Source organism: Rhea pennata, chromosome 2 (genome assembly GCF_028389875.1).
Source record: "Rhea pennata isolate bPtePen1 chromosome 2, bPtePen1.pri, whole genome shotgun sequence".
Taxonomy (NCBI): Eukaryota; Metazoa; Chordata; class Aves; order Rheiformes; family Rheidae; genus Rhea; species Rhea pennata.
Genome location: NC_084664.1, coordinates 120746259 through 120759411, shown reverse-complemented (window position 1 = coordinate 120759411; position 13153 = coordinate 120746259).

The window sequence follows — 13153 nt, the reverse complement described above, 5'->3', positions numbered from 1 at the left end:
ACTAGAGCTAATTAGGGAATTCAGATAGTCGGATAAAACTTTCATAACTAAAAATCTTCACTTTCCTAGCCCACATAGACAGATAAGCTTTATCAAACTGTCTAGTATATTAAACTCCCTGTGCATTAAATGTATATTTCTTACCTCTCAGGAGACTGGCCTAACTTCCCACAAGGTAATAGAAATGTTTTCCATTCTTCTTCTAAATATTCACTCATGAAAGAAAAGCGTAGACTCAAAAGCAGGCCAGGAGAAGGAGCACAGTTCTTCAGTGTAGTGGTGACAGCAAAGAGTGGTGGTGGCAGAAATACCATCCTACTTTCCAATCTTCATTACAAGGATAATTTCTAATAATTTTTTCCCAATAACTGATCTGTTTTAAAAGAAAAGAGTAAAACTATATTCTTTTAAAGAAATTCAGCTAATCTTCAGGAGAGATTTAAAAACACATGTAAGACACAACCCTTTGGCCTAAAGAGCTCATTTGAGAGGTTTTAAAACTGTCCTGGGAGGGGTTCATTCAGCTTGCTGGCTGTTTGGGATTTTTCTGTGAGATGCTGAAGTCTTCACTTAAGCACGGATGTTTACTGAACTTGGTAACTCAAGATTTTCGACTCCATTCTAGGAGCCAAAAGCCTCAGAGTTAGGTACTGAAGCACTTTACTTTTGGATACTTATGGTTTTAATTAGATCCAGCCTTTTAAACTATGAACATTGCAGGAAAGTCTCCCTGCATTAAGAAGAGGTTACATTAAGCCATAGAAAAATGTTAAATTTTAATGCGCTAGAGCACTCAAACTTGGTTCTTACCAGTGAGAATCTCATTTACAAAATGGCTGCTAATGAAATCTCAGAGAAAATATGTTGGCTTCAAAGCAAAATTAAAATAAAGACAAATGACTGAGGAATTATTGTTTTCAGTAAGTTCTTTTTTCATGTGCTAATTACAGAGTAGGAAAGTGATTCGAGTATCTTATTATCTATCTTCTTTTTCTGCCAGGAATTTATAAAGGATGTAAAAATGGAGGGGGATAGTAACAATTTCATTTATGTTTTAAAGAAAATAATCAGGTTATCCAGCATTTAGTATCTGGAGCCTGAGGATTCCATTTGCATGACTTTGAAGGACAAATATAGTATTATCAGTTATGTCAGTGAAAGGAAAGATGGGGCCTTGAGCAGATGTATTTATTTATATGTAGACAAAAATCATCTCATCAGAGAAAGAACTGACACAGGAGAGAAACCCACTGGGATATGGGCAGAAATATTCATTTTGTTATGACTAGTGCAGTTATTCAGATTTGACAAAAACAGAGTTTCGCTACTGTAAGCTTGAATATTTTTTCTCATAAAATCTTTGAGAGGAAAAATATCCGAAAACTAAAATAGTAATTTCCAAAAACATTTTAGCTTCCCAACTTCTGAAACAGCTTAATAATTACAGTAAGTTGAATGTTTGCAAGTTGCAATGTCCTGGCATACTTTAAGGAACATAAAGGCATTTTCTGTGCTCAGGGATTGAAAACATAGGGAACAAAGATATCCACTCCAGTAAATGCTACTAAAAGGAAATTAGTAATCAGTACATTATAAAATAGGGGAGAAATTCCTCTTGGTTTTAAACGCTGTTGGACACTGAGGATTGGTTACCTGCGATCTTTCTTTATCTACCTTAAGCACACGGACGCACCGGCATGCCGTTTTGCTCAGGCCCCTCTCAGGCTCTGATCATCTCGGCTCCTCCCAACGTGGAGTGCTGCAGCCGGAGTGTCAAGTTTTCTTAGCAGATCACTCCTGCACTTTGGGCTCTGCCACGGATGCCCATTAAGTCTAGCATTACATATAAAATTGCATCGCTGACCTTCAAAGCGATGCACCAATTTAGTCCTGCTTACCTCACGGACCTCCTATCTAAGGATTTGCTTAGTCATTCCCTGAGGTCCTACCCCGCTGGTCTCCTGTCAAATCCTGCATTTAAAGCGAGAGCCTTTGGCACTCACGCTTTCGGTGTCTGTGCTCCTCGGACTTGGAATTTGTTGCTGGTGAAGGTTCGCGAATCAGGAAGCTTTTTCCTGCCTGTTTTACAAACACCCGTTAACTCTTATCTGTTCTCTTCGGTTTCTGCTCAGCGTGCTTTAATAAAAATGCTGCAGGCTGTCAGTCCTTACTTTGAACCTTGATTGTTAGGATTTATTTTTAAATATAAACAGCCAGGAGGAGTCTGGAGGTGCTAAGCAGTTGGATAGCCTGATGAATAATGTGTGTCATTGCCAGCTAAACCCCAAAGCAGCCGCTTCAGGACTGCTCGTCAGAGCCACAGAAACGGTCAATGCGGCAAGTACGCTTTAAGGCGCTCTGAAATAGTGCAGGGTCTGATGAAATGCTTCATCTTCAGCGCAGCTGTCACACATCAGCAAGCAGTCCCTGCAATCTCTCAAGAGTGTATCCTTTTACGTGATCGGCCTGTGCTGTCACCGCGCTTGAGACGGGACTCTGGAACTTATCTCATCGTAGCTCTTTTGGCAGAGCCAATTAGGCAATCGTGAGAGCTCTGTTATCAGGAAAACATGTGATGCTATGGGTTGAAAAGGAAACAAATTTTAAAAGCTGCTGTTTCTCAGTCTGCAACAGTCAGAAAAATACTTTAAAATAACAAATGGAACCAATGTGCAAAGTGTTCTAAGCAGTCCTGTTTCTTTCTGCACCAAAACAAAGTGTAAGCTCTCTGATACCCAAGTTATGGTGTCTGAGCAGTGAAATAAGCATCTGCAGGGTGGAAATTTCTTAAACTCTTACAGTCATTCCACAAGCAAATGCCCCTGGTCAGCATTTCCTACAGATCGTCTTTTCCTCACATGACAGAGATCAGCTTTTAAGCAAGTAAGGAGTTTCCTTGAAACCTCTCCTGTCTTCTCCACATCTCTTTGTCTTCCTTCGTTCTGGGGAGAGCTAGTTTGTATCTTCCCAGGGGACTTCCTCATCCCCAGTGTTTCCAGCTAGATGGTTATTGAAGGACTGACTTCAAAGAACTCATATATATATATTCTGAATATGGTAAGTGGGTTTATCTGAAATCACTGTCTGTGACTTCTGCGTGCAGTCAAATTGTGGTTCAGATTTAACGCTTTGAATTCAGAAAGGCAGCACACAGGTGAAAAGAGTCACACAGTCACAGAAATAACACATAAGTCTACCATATTCTCCATGACAACATTCATTCATTCCCATAGAGCCTGTCCACGCACAGGAGAGGACAAAGCCAACAGAGAAATCATGCAGATTCTCTAACAAATTTAACACACTGCGATTTCTGCATGAAAACTAATATTTTGGTAACACGGCCCTCTTGGACACTATTTTTCCTAGGAACTAAGAGAAAGGGAATAGCACACAATCTCCTTTCACAGTGGCTATAGTTCCATAATAAGGGACATAGTTCCAAGATGCAATCTGTTCTCACAGTTTCTGTTTTACCAAGTTTCCCTGGCCTCAGCTGTGACAACGTACAGGTTTCTGGTATTTTTTGAAACTTTTTCTTTTTTTATTCTTTTATTCTTTTTTCTTTCTTTCTTTTTTTTTTTTTTTTTTTTTTTTTGACCCTTCCCTACGCTTGTTCTTAGCATGGATGCCAGTCTGCACAGTGGCATTTGGAAAGTCCAGGCTGGTCAGCCATGCTGTGATGTACCTCACCATATGGAGCCATGGCTCCAGACAACTTCTCCTGGACTGGAAAGACTCATCTGGACTAGCCTAGGTTCTATCCTATAAGGATAGAAAACAACTGGAGAAAAATTGGCCCAAAAAGGAAAACGTCAGAAGTTTCTTCCTCCTTTAACTTTCCAGACCCTCTCCCCACAGACTTTCAAAAAGTGGACGGTAATACCCTAGGCTTTTAATTTATCCAAATGGGGTTCCAAGCAGATGCTTTCATTTTTTTTTCTAAGATGCCTACGAAGATATGTTATTGGGTGCTATTTCCATTGCATATTTTAGCACCACAGCAATAATAACAGCTGAACAAATAATTTACAGTGAATAACTTGAAAAATTTCATCTCTTCTCTAATTCATAAATTGGTTGTAAGCAGCTAACAACGTTCTTGAGTTTGTTGATCATTCAGAATTATTCCACCAATTATTTTAGTGACTTAATTTCAGGTTCTACAGACTGTGCACCGTTTATTAAAAATATAGGGAAAATGTTAATTTTGAGCTGCCATAGACATTTTAGTTTGGATGCATAGATCGCATTATCCCCATGAATATTTACTATTTGAAAGCATTAATTTATGTCAACATATAAAGGTGATATAATATGACATTTTATTTATCTTTCCCTGCCTCCAATTCAGCCTCAAAATAAGCAGGTAAAAACATCATCAAAGTTATGGGATAGCTTCACCAGAATAGCATTTGGCCAACGATGAACAAACACAGTAGTTTTTTCTTGCCTCTGATTCAAATCAATGTTAATAGAATGTGCATACACCACAACTCCAATGCTGATGAGACAACAGCAACTCCCTAAGTACATTACTGGATTTGCCCTTTCTTCCAGTGCAAATACCAAATCTTGCAAAGTCCCTTAACTGTGATTCTACTGGATCTGGATACATCATCAAGTAAACCCTGTGATATTCTGCAATGCTGGTATTACCTAACCATATTGGCACAAGCTGTGGGTGGAGCAGGAAACTCTGCTCAAAATTTTCACATGCATTAGATTTCCACTTGCATTTAAGCTTAGTTTCTCATTAATAAATAAATGTTTATCAATAAACAAGTACTCAAGTGGATGGACATTATTTTCTAGATTTGTAATTCATGATGAAAAATGTCCCTGATTTATGCTGACATATAGTGGGAAGAGTTTTAGAAAGCCTATCTTTTATGTGGAAATTAAATAGAGGCACTGGGAAAACCCTTTTTGTATATACAAGACTCGGTCGCATGGTTAACATCTGGAATGTATTAATTTCTTCTATAAACTACATATGACTCCCTTTCTACTGCATTCCTCATGCAGCAAGCAACATAGATGTATTAATATTAACATGCCTTTGATTCACTTCTCCCCATTTTACAGTCTACTGCCATATGCCAACAGCATGTCACTGGGCATGATGTAACCAAGTCTGCCCCAGGAAATTCAGAAAGACTATTTTACTAGAAACTAGGCCTAAAAAAGACCACAGTTTAATTTTATGCTATTTCTTGAGCTGAAAAATATGAAAAGAACTTTGGCTCTATACTACCTTTGTATTCTCACAGTGGTAGAAAGGGCAAAGACTCATTCAAGCCTCCAGCAGAGAGTTTCTGAAGAAACAGAGGCTGGATGTAAACTGGATGAGGCTCCAAGTTGTAGTAAACTGGATTTAGATAGTGTTATGACTATTAATCCCTCCTCCTGAACAGAGAAAGAAAAGAAGATAGAAGGGAGAAGCCTGACCCAGGGTACCTAACACTGTCTGATACTCGGGCTATGCCTACTCTGCACTGAACAGGGCCAGTGTTTGGCCACTGTCCTGCAACAACCCCTATGATTTAGCAGTTGGCAATACTTCTGGCGTGGTTTGGACCCTGCCAACTAGGACTGTCCTACAGAATGCATAGGCATGGCCAGGGGAATAGTATGGGAGCATCGATGAGACTACTCAGTTTTATTCAGTGGTGAAAGGTGAATTTAGCTATGTGGACATGAATCATGTCATGCCAGCAAGGTCAGAGAAGGCACTCTAGATCTGTGTGCTGTTATAGATGAATCCTCAGATAACAAATGTACTTTACACTGGGAACATTTTAGCTTGTACTTGCTCCAGAGAATGGAAATACTATCACTCTGTTACAAGTGTGATTTTTACCACAGTTGCAGCTCTGGCCTTAGTTTTTTCAAAATGTTCCTCTTCATTGTGACCTGCTACCCAATATTTAACAACTCCTCTACATCTTTATCTATAGCCCAATAGATGGACTCAGAGCTTGAAATTATATGCCCACTATGACTAAGTATGCTACTAGAGAGAACACCATGAATGTCTCATTAAAAGTCATTAGGGAAATCAAGATTTCCAAGATTTTGATGGTGACCTATCATATCTGTTAAATTCTCTATAATAATACTTAGCAAACTAGGTAAGATGCTGGGTACCTTGAGGTATTGGTAATGGGGCTGACAGATCATAACTGCTTCTGGAAGTGACCAAAAGCAGGTTTTACATGATTATCCTTAATGCTTAATGAAGAAATGATTTACCATTTTCACCAGTAAAATGACTCTATTGGAGACGTATCAAGACAAATCTCATGAATTGAAACTATTTTTAAGCAGCTCTAAAAGAAAATCAGATGCTGACAGGACCTTGAAACATGTGTGTTTGCCTCTTCTAGAACAAAGCATTTTCTGGAGTATTGTGCCAAGTTTTGGGCACCATGTTTCAAATAAGACAGGAATAAATCAAAACAAAGGTCAGAAATCTAAGAAACATGCTGTAGAAAAAAAAACATACTCTGCAGTTATTTTGCTGGAAGAAAAGAAAGCAGAATGCAATCTTCATCATCACAGGCTTTTAAGAATAGGCTAGAAAAAATATCTGGCAGAAATGGCATATCTGCAGATGATCCTGTCCTGGGCAGGGGAATAGATTAGACGACTTCCTGAGAGATTTTTCAACTGTAAGGTTCTATCGTAGACCAGATCCACTGGTTATTAAATGATGTGCTGAGTTTGGGGAGAACCAGGCAATATGAAGAAGCTTGCTGTGCCCCAAGTATTCCTGCATCACACAATAGGCGCTGAAATTTTCCTACTTCAGACTTTGGCCCCTACAAAGAGAAGAGGGGCAGTGCTACTGGGAGAAGTCTTTCAAAATGGAGTGCTTTACATAAAAGTTAGAAATATCATATCAATGTAAAAGAAAAAAAAGAAAAGGGTTTAAATTTAGAGAAACCTTGATTTCTGAGAAACTCAGCATAATACTTGAGGATCCCTTTTCAGATAGTGGAAAATATTCAGAAGTTTTTTTTTTTTTTTTTTTTTTTTTTTTTTTTTTTCCATATATCTCTTCTTTAAGATTGTTTCTCTTGATTTAGAGGACAAAAATTTGACCTGAAACCTCTGATCTGTGTTACAATGGAGTATGTAATTATATGAACATTTAGTATATCTCATATAACCATTTTGTACCAATTTTCCACTATCTTATACACAAGCATATAGAAGCAGCTTGTAATTTAAAATATATACATATATATATACATACACACATTTGCATTGTTTTCATATCCATAATGGTACAGTATAGCTTTATTTTGAATGACAAGCTTTGGTTTCCCGCCCATCTATTTTAATCATCTAAATAGTAGCTACATATTAGATGTTTTATTTTCAAACAGTAGCCTAATTTTCCCTAGATATTTTCAGTGATTAGGCAGATAAACAAAATAGCTGCCTAATTTAGCTGTTAATTTTTGACACTCTAGTATTACAAAACATGACCCTGATTCCGTTTGAATTGCTGTATGTTTTTGATTTAGGACATAGCTACGGATAGTGATATTCTCTTTCCCTCTCACATACACACATGCTACCACATGGAGCACATTGCGCATTCCTGTGTGATTCCGTGTGTATATTTAAAGATGTAAGGAAAAGTTACCGACCTCTATAATATTTCCATGTGCAGCATTATCCAAGCTGTAGGCAAGCCTACACAGCACTTGTGCCCAGAGCAGGCGTCCCTGCATTAAAGCTACTCTGAACGGATGCAGTGCTATACAGAGCCCACACAGGCTTCAAAAGCAGTGTACTTGTGTCAGCTGCACTTCACTTATTAACTTTTAACCTGTCATTATATCTCAGGGCTGTTGGCCTCCATCTAATGCAGATGAGCCTTTGTTTCACAGCTATTCCTTTTATTACTCTTATTTGCTTTCTAAAGCAAATGTTGATAAAAAAAAAAAAAAGGTGAGAGGATCATTTTTTTTTATAGCTAAGCTATGTGTTTCACATATGCTTGAGAAGCAGAGAACAAAGGAGGTTTTTAGTCACCTTATCAGCCTCCTACCTTGCGCCAACCCTGTCCCAAGCAGAACTCTAGTGCTGATGATTGCAAGAGACTTTTCTGGTAAGTGAAAATCTTCTGAGCAGAGTCATATTCTAGCTGCACTCCCAGTTCGCAGGCACTGGAAAGAGATGGCATACAAGCCAGAACATCTGCCCTTAGTCACTGGAGATTTATCAGATAATCTTCAGAGATCAGATGTGTTTGTTGCTCAGCTGCTTTTTGCCACCAGAGCTCCTGGAATTGACCCCTGGTCTAATAAAAGCAGGGGGAGGGGATTATTTTAAATTTGAAGTAAACCAAAAGCAGGCTTCCTGCAACATGTAATTTGTAAGAATGCAGCAAAGACTCCAAGAAGCACAATCTGCACACCACCCCCACCACAAAATTAAAACATTGTCGTTAACTATGCACAGAACCCACTGAACTCAAAGCAGCCCTCCAAGAACAAACCACTCCTTTCTTAAGCAATCACTGCAAATTGCAAAAGCAACAAATGTTTTAGCCACAAATGAATGAGCCACTGCCTGTCTGCAAAGTTTCTTTCAAAATTTGCTACATACTAAGGCAACATACGAAGACATTTTCTAGTGTTAAATTGGTGAAAAATCTGTGCTTTCTAGGAGGTACTGGAATTTTTTTTTCTGGACGCAGTCATAAGTTGAAGATAATGAAGGAAAGCTACACATTCCAGCTGTTTTTTTTTCTCTATAAGAGAATTGGTTAGCAACAGTGTCTTTGAAGAAGCAGAATTAAAAGAAGAAAAAAAAGAAGACTCAGTGTTCATTTTGATTATCAATGAGGGAAAAGACACAGAGGAGACTATAAGAAAAGCAATACTACAGAAGGCTGCATGAAAGAAAACATACCAAATGTAGACAGATTATGAGGAAAAATCCTTACTACAGCATAGGATTTATTTTCAGAAGCAAGAAATTGACTGGGACAGACCTCATTACTGTGATGATCATCTTTCTATGATAGATCACGAAGAGGGATTTATTTCCTCACTAAGTCAAAAAGCTACCACTTTGGCTTTACTGGATCATCTTTGTTCTGGTATCAGGTTAAGGGAACAGACACTGAAAACTCCATTTTGTAATGGCTTTGCAAATACCCTACCTATGTTTAATTGTGTTCTGGTAAAAAGCTACCAGTTGTTACTATGCAGGTGACCATGTTTCCCTGGTGATTGAAACCAGGCCATGGAAGCCTACCTGAGCTTCAAGGCATGAAGTGTAATTGCATAGGAGTGCATTTGCCATGTCTAAACTGGCTTAGGATCAAGGTATGCAAGACAACACTCAGTATAATAAGATCCTGGTCACTGCAGCACAGGCAAGAGAAATTAATCTCAGATTGTTTTCTTAAGGGAAGTTCATTACCAACAACTTCCTTCTCCATTACATATTTGTAGATGTGTAGATTTAGATTTGAGCAAAGGAGAGATTTTGGTAACTTCTTGCACTTCTCTCGAACTCAAGAATGAAATCCAAGCTATTTAAGTTTAGATACCAATATTAAGCATCTAAATGTACATTTAGGTGTCCAAGCACACAGCCTATATATAAATCTGTAAATGTGCTGGGGAACAGCATCTCATATTATAAAACACTTCCATAGATAGCAGTTCTGACAAAGACACTTATTTGAGCAGTGTTTTATTTTGATACTGTAGAATGGAAAGAAGATTCAGAAATGAGAAGGCAGTGAGAAAATGAAGAGAAATGAAAGTAAAAGCAAAAAGGTGTGAGAAAAAGACATTAGAAGAGATACTGTAGCAGAAAGGTGATAAGATGAAGTGCAAAAATTAATTTGAAAAGTCTTCCCAAAACAAGAGAAAAGGAAAAACAGAATCTACTGTGAAAAAGATAAAAAGCAAAAAAAGGCAAAAAGATTGGAAAAAGAAAAGTGAAAAAAGAGTGAAATTAAAATAGAAGTAACGATAGGGAGATGGAGAGTAAACAAAATTGCAAGGAAAGTAAGGAAAATGTTAGTAGGTTTTGTTTCATTGTTTATCTGCTATATAAAGGCTAAAGCTGTGCGAAATTAGGAATGTAGGAATGATACTCTGTACTTAGGGCAAGGGTGGCCAAGATTCTGACTGCATACATAGCAGAGCTATTGAATCACTCAGTTTTAGGGCATCAAAGCAAGGAACAGTATTTTCTTCAGAGTTCTCAATGACAGCAGCAGCACCACTTCTCTCTCCAAACAGAGAGGTTGAGGCAGCAAGGCCTCCCACTTCCTCTTAGCAAGGCTCTCTGGAAGGCTAGTTTGATTTGGGGCGGGCAGGGAGCACCCCTTGCTAAAAGTGCAGTCTGGTCTAGCTAAAGTCCTGGTATGAGGGAAGGAGAGATTGGTGCTCAAAAAGGAGAACATCAACCCTCTCTGTCTCGTGCTGCCTTTCCCACTTCCACTAGAAATGGGCAGCCCACTGAAACAGCTCCAGCCAATGCTGTCAGGATTCTTGACCGCTTTGCCCAAGCCCTGTGCAGGAAAAAAGGTACTGTTTAGGCAACGTCACCCTTCTCCTGCTTGCAGGATCTCTCGCCAGCAAATTCTGGAGAGAGTGTAGCTCAGAGTCTGGTTACGAGTACAGACAGATCTGTCTCGTCTGCTTTAAGCCCTTCTGCAAGTCCTTTTGTCTGCCCTGTGCAAGCTCTAATGGATTTTTAATCTTTACCTCTGTCAGCACTAAATTCACTCCCACAGATCAAAAATAAAAATCTCAAATGGCCAAATTATATAGGTCTTTTGTTCAAACATACTTTTAAGATTTGCATAATTTAGTATTGTGGTCAGTAATAAACACAGAGAAACAGGGCTCCCTTTCAGGAACACCTAATCTTAATAAGGTGGTTATTCAAATGTCTAGTTTTGTTTATGGAAATATTACATTTAAAAATAGAAAGTGGTTTGGGTTTTTGATCTTCTCTTTTAAAGGAAAAGAAAGATTCAACAGAATTAGTAACACTTGCAGCATATCAACCCACTTTCTCATAGAAATGCAATTTAGCAAAATGAATGTGGTTGGAAAGTCAGGCCAGAATAACAACAGTTTATTTCAGATCCACCCAAGGCTTGTATGGGGGTCATACCAATTAGCATAATAGTTGTGTTTGTTGGGAAGTGAAGTCTTTGTGCTTGGGATGCTTCCCAATTAAAGATTTGTATTTGAAGTGGGATTTAATTTTAACGTTGCAATGCCAGGACATTTACTTGCTGCGTCTGTTTTTATTTCAAGTGATGCCGAGGTCATATTTTCAACTTAGTATTGCTGTCATCAAGCCTCTCCACTGTTTTCAGTTACTGTAAGAGAGCGACAGCAAAGGGTAGTATGTCAAGAATCATGGTTTCCCAAAGTTTAACCCAAAACTGATGACTTAAATTATATAAGGCCCACGTCATGCAGTATTTAGTGGTAAGTCAATGGGAGAACTGTGAAGGCTGTAGAACTAAGTTCTTTCTCAATAAAATTTAAATGTGAGCTTAGAGAGTGCCGTACAATTAAATTCTTTCCAAAGAAGATACATCAGATAAGAAACAGTCTCTACTAGATCTGAATGAAAAACTCCATGAATAAAGTAGCCACTAAATTTAATCTTCCGTTATGTTTGTAGACTATCAGTGAGGTAACCGTAGTTCCCTTCAACTTGTAGATTCATCAAATGTATTTGACAAATCTCTTTTTAAAGAATGGTTCAATCTATGGTTCAATCACAATTATTTAAATCTTAGATTTTCTTTCTTAGATGTGACTGGTCAACTGAGTCACATGCTATTTTGTATCCTCCTTCAAAAAGAATGTTAGTTTGAAAGCCCACATGAATATAAAATGTTTTTTCCATTAAAAATTCCACATTCTTTTAACACTGAAGCTGTTTTCCACCAAGATATTTGCCATACTACATACAAACACAACTGTCCGAATCTTTAAAAAAATAAAGCAGTGCACAGCAGAAGTAAATTCACTGAAATCCAGATCCACTGATATCTAAAAATTAATCCTAATATAGCTGAAAAAAAGAACTACTACTGGTACATAAGCAAATAAGTGAAGCAGAACAAAAACTATCAGTTGTTCTCAAAGTCACTTGAGTTCAGGATGTGGACAGCTTGAAGTTTACAAGTGGTATTTAAAAATCAATATGACATTTTATGGATGCTAATATGAGTTCAGGGAAATGAGCAGATCAAGTTTTGCTATGTCGAGAAGATGCATCACATAATTCAGTACATTCTGAAGCTCCTAAAGAATGTGTCTTATTAGAAGACAATTATAGTTGTCCTAACATATATAAACACATATACATGTACAAACATACTCTACTGGTCTAAGGTTTGGTATATCTCTGAGTTAAACATGACAGTTTAATATTTATATTTACACAGTTCAGAAGAGACAGAATCAAGTCAAACATAAAACCAAGGTTTCCACTCCTGGGACTGATGTTATCTGAGAACTGCCAACTTCCAGAGTGATGGAAGAGTGTTGACGGACTGGGGATAAGGTTCAATCAAAGGAATTTTATCTTATATGGATTCAGATTTAGAAATTCCTTTGTTTTCCAATACTGTAAATCAGCCAGACAGACACATTGGAAAGATACTATAAAATATTTTTTAAGTGCAGAAAAAGGTCTGCATGCTATCTAAAATATATGATTGGACAGATCATAGACTTACTTCGCTCCTCATTTACATCACTCTAACTCTGTTAATCTCACTGGAGTTATTTCATATACACATTTGGAGAGTGGAACCTAGCACTAAATGTATGTGTGAATCCAGCTTGGTAAAATATATAAATCTAAATAGTTATTGGTCTTAGCTTCTGAGGTACCTAATTACACAGCAAGACATAATCTAACTTATGCATGCTGAAATTAAATATTAACTGAAATCAGTCTGAAACAATGTCAGAGAGACCTTCACTGGAGAATTCACAGAAAGAATTTGGAGAAGGAAAGAATCAGCAACCACTGATTATTTCACGAGCAATATAAAAATAGTTACAGGATCATTTGACATATTCAAGTAAGTTTCTAACTTTCTGGAAAATCATTCAGGTGTAGTATTTACCCACTG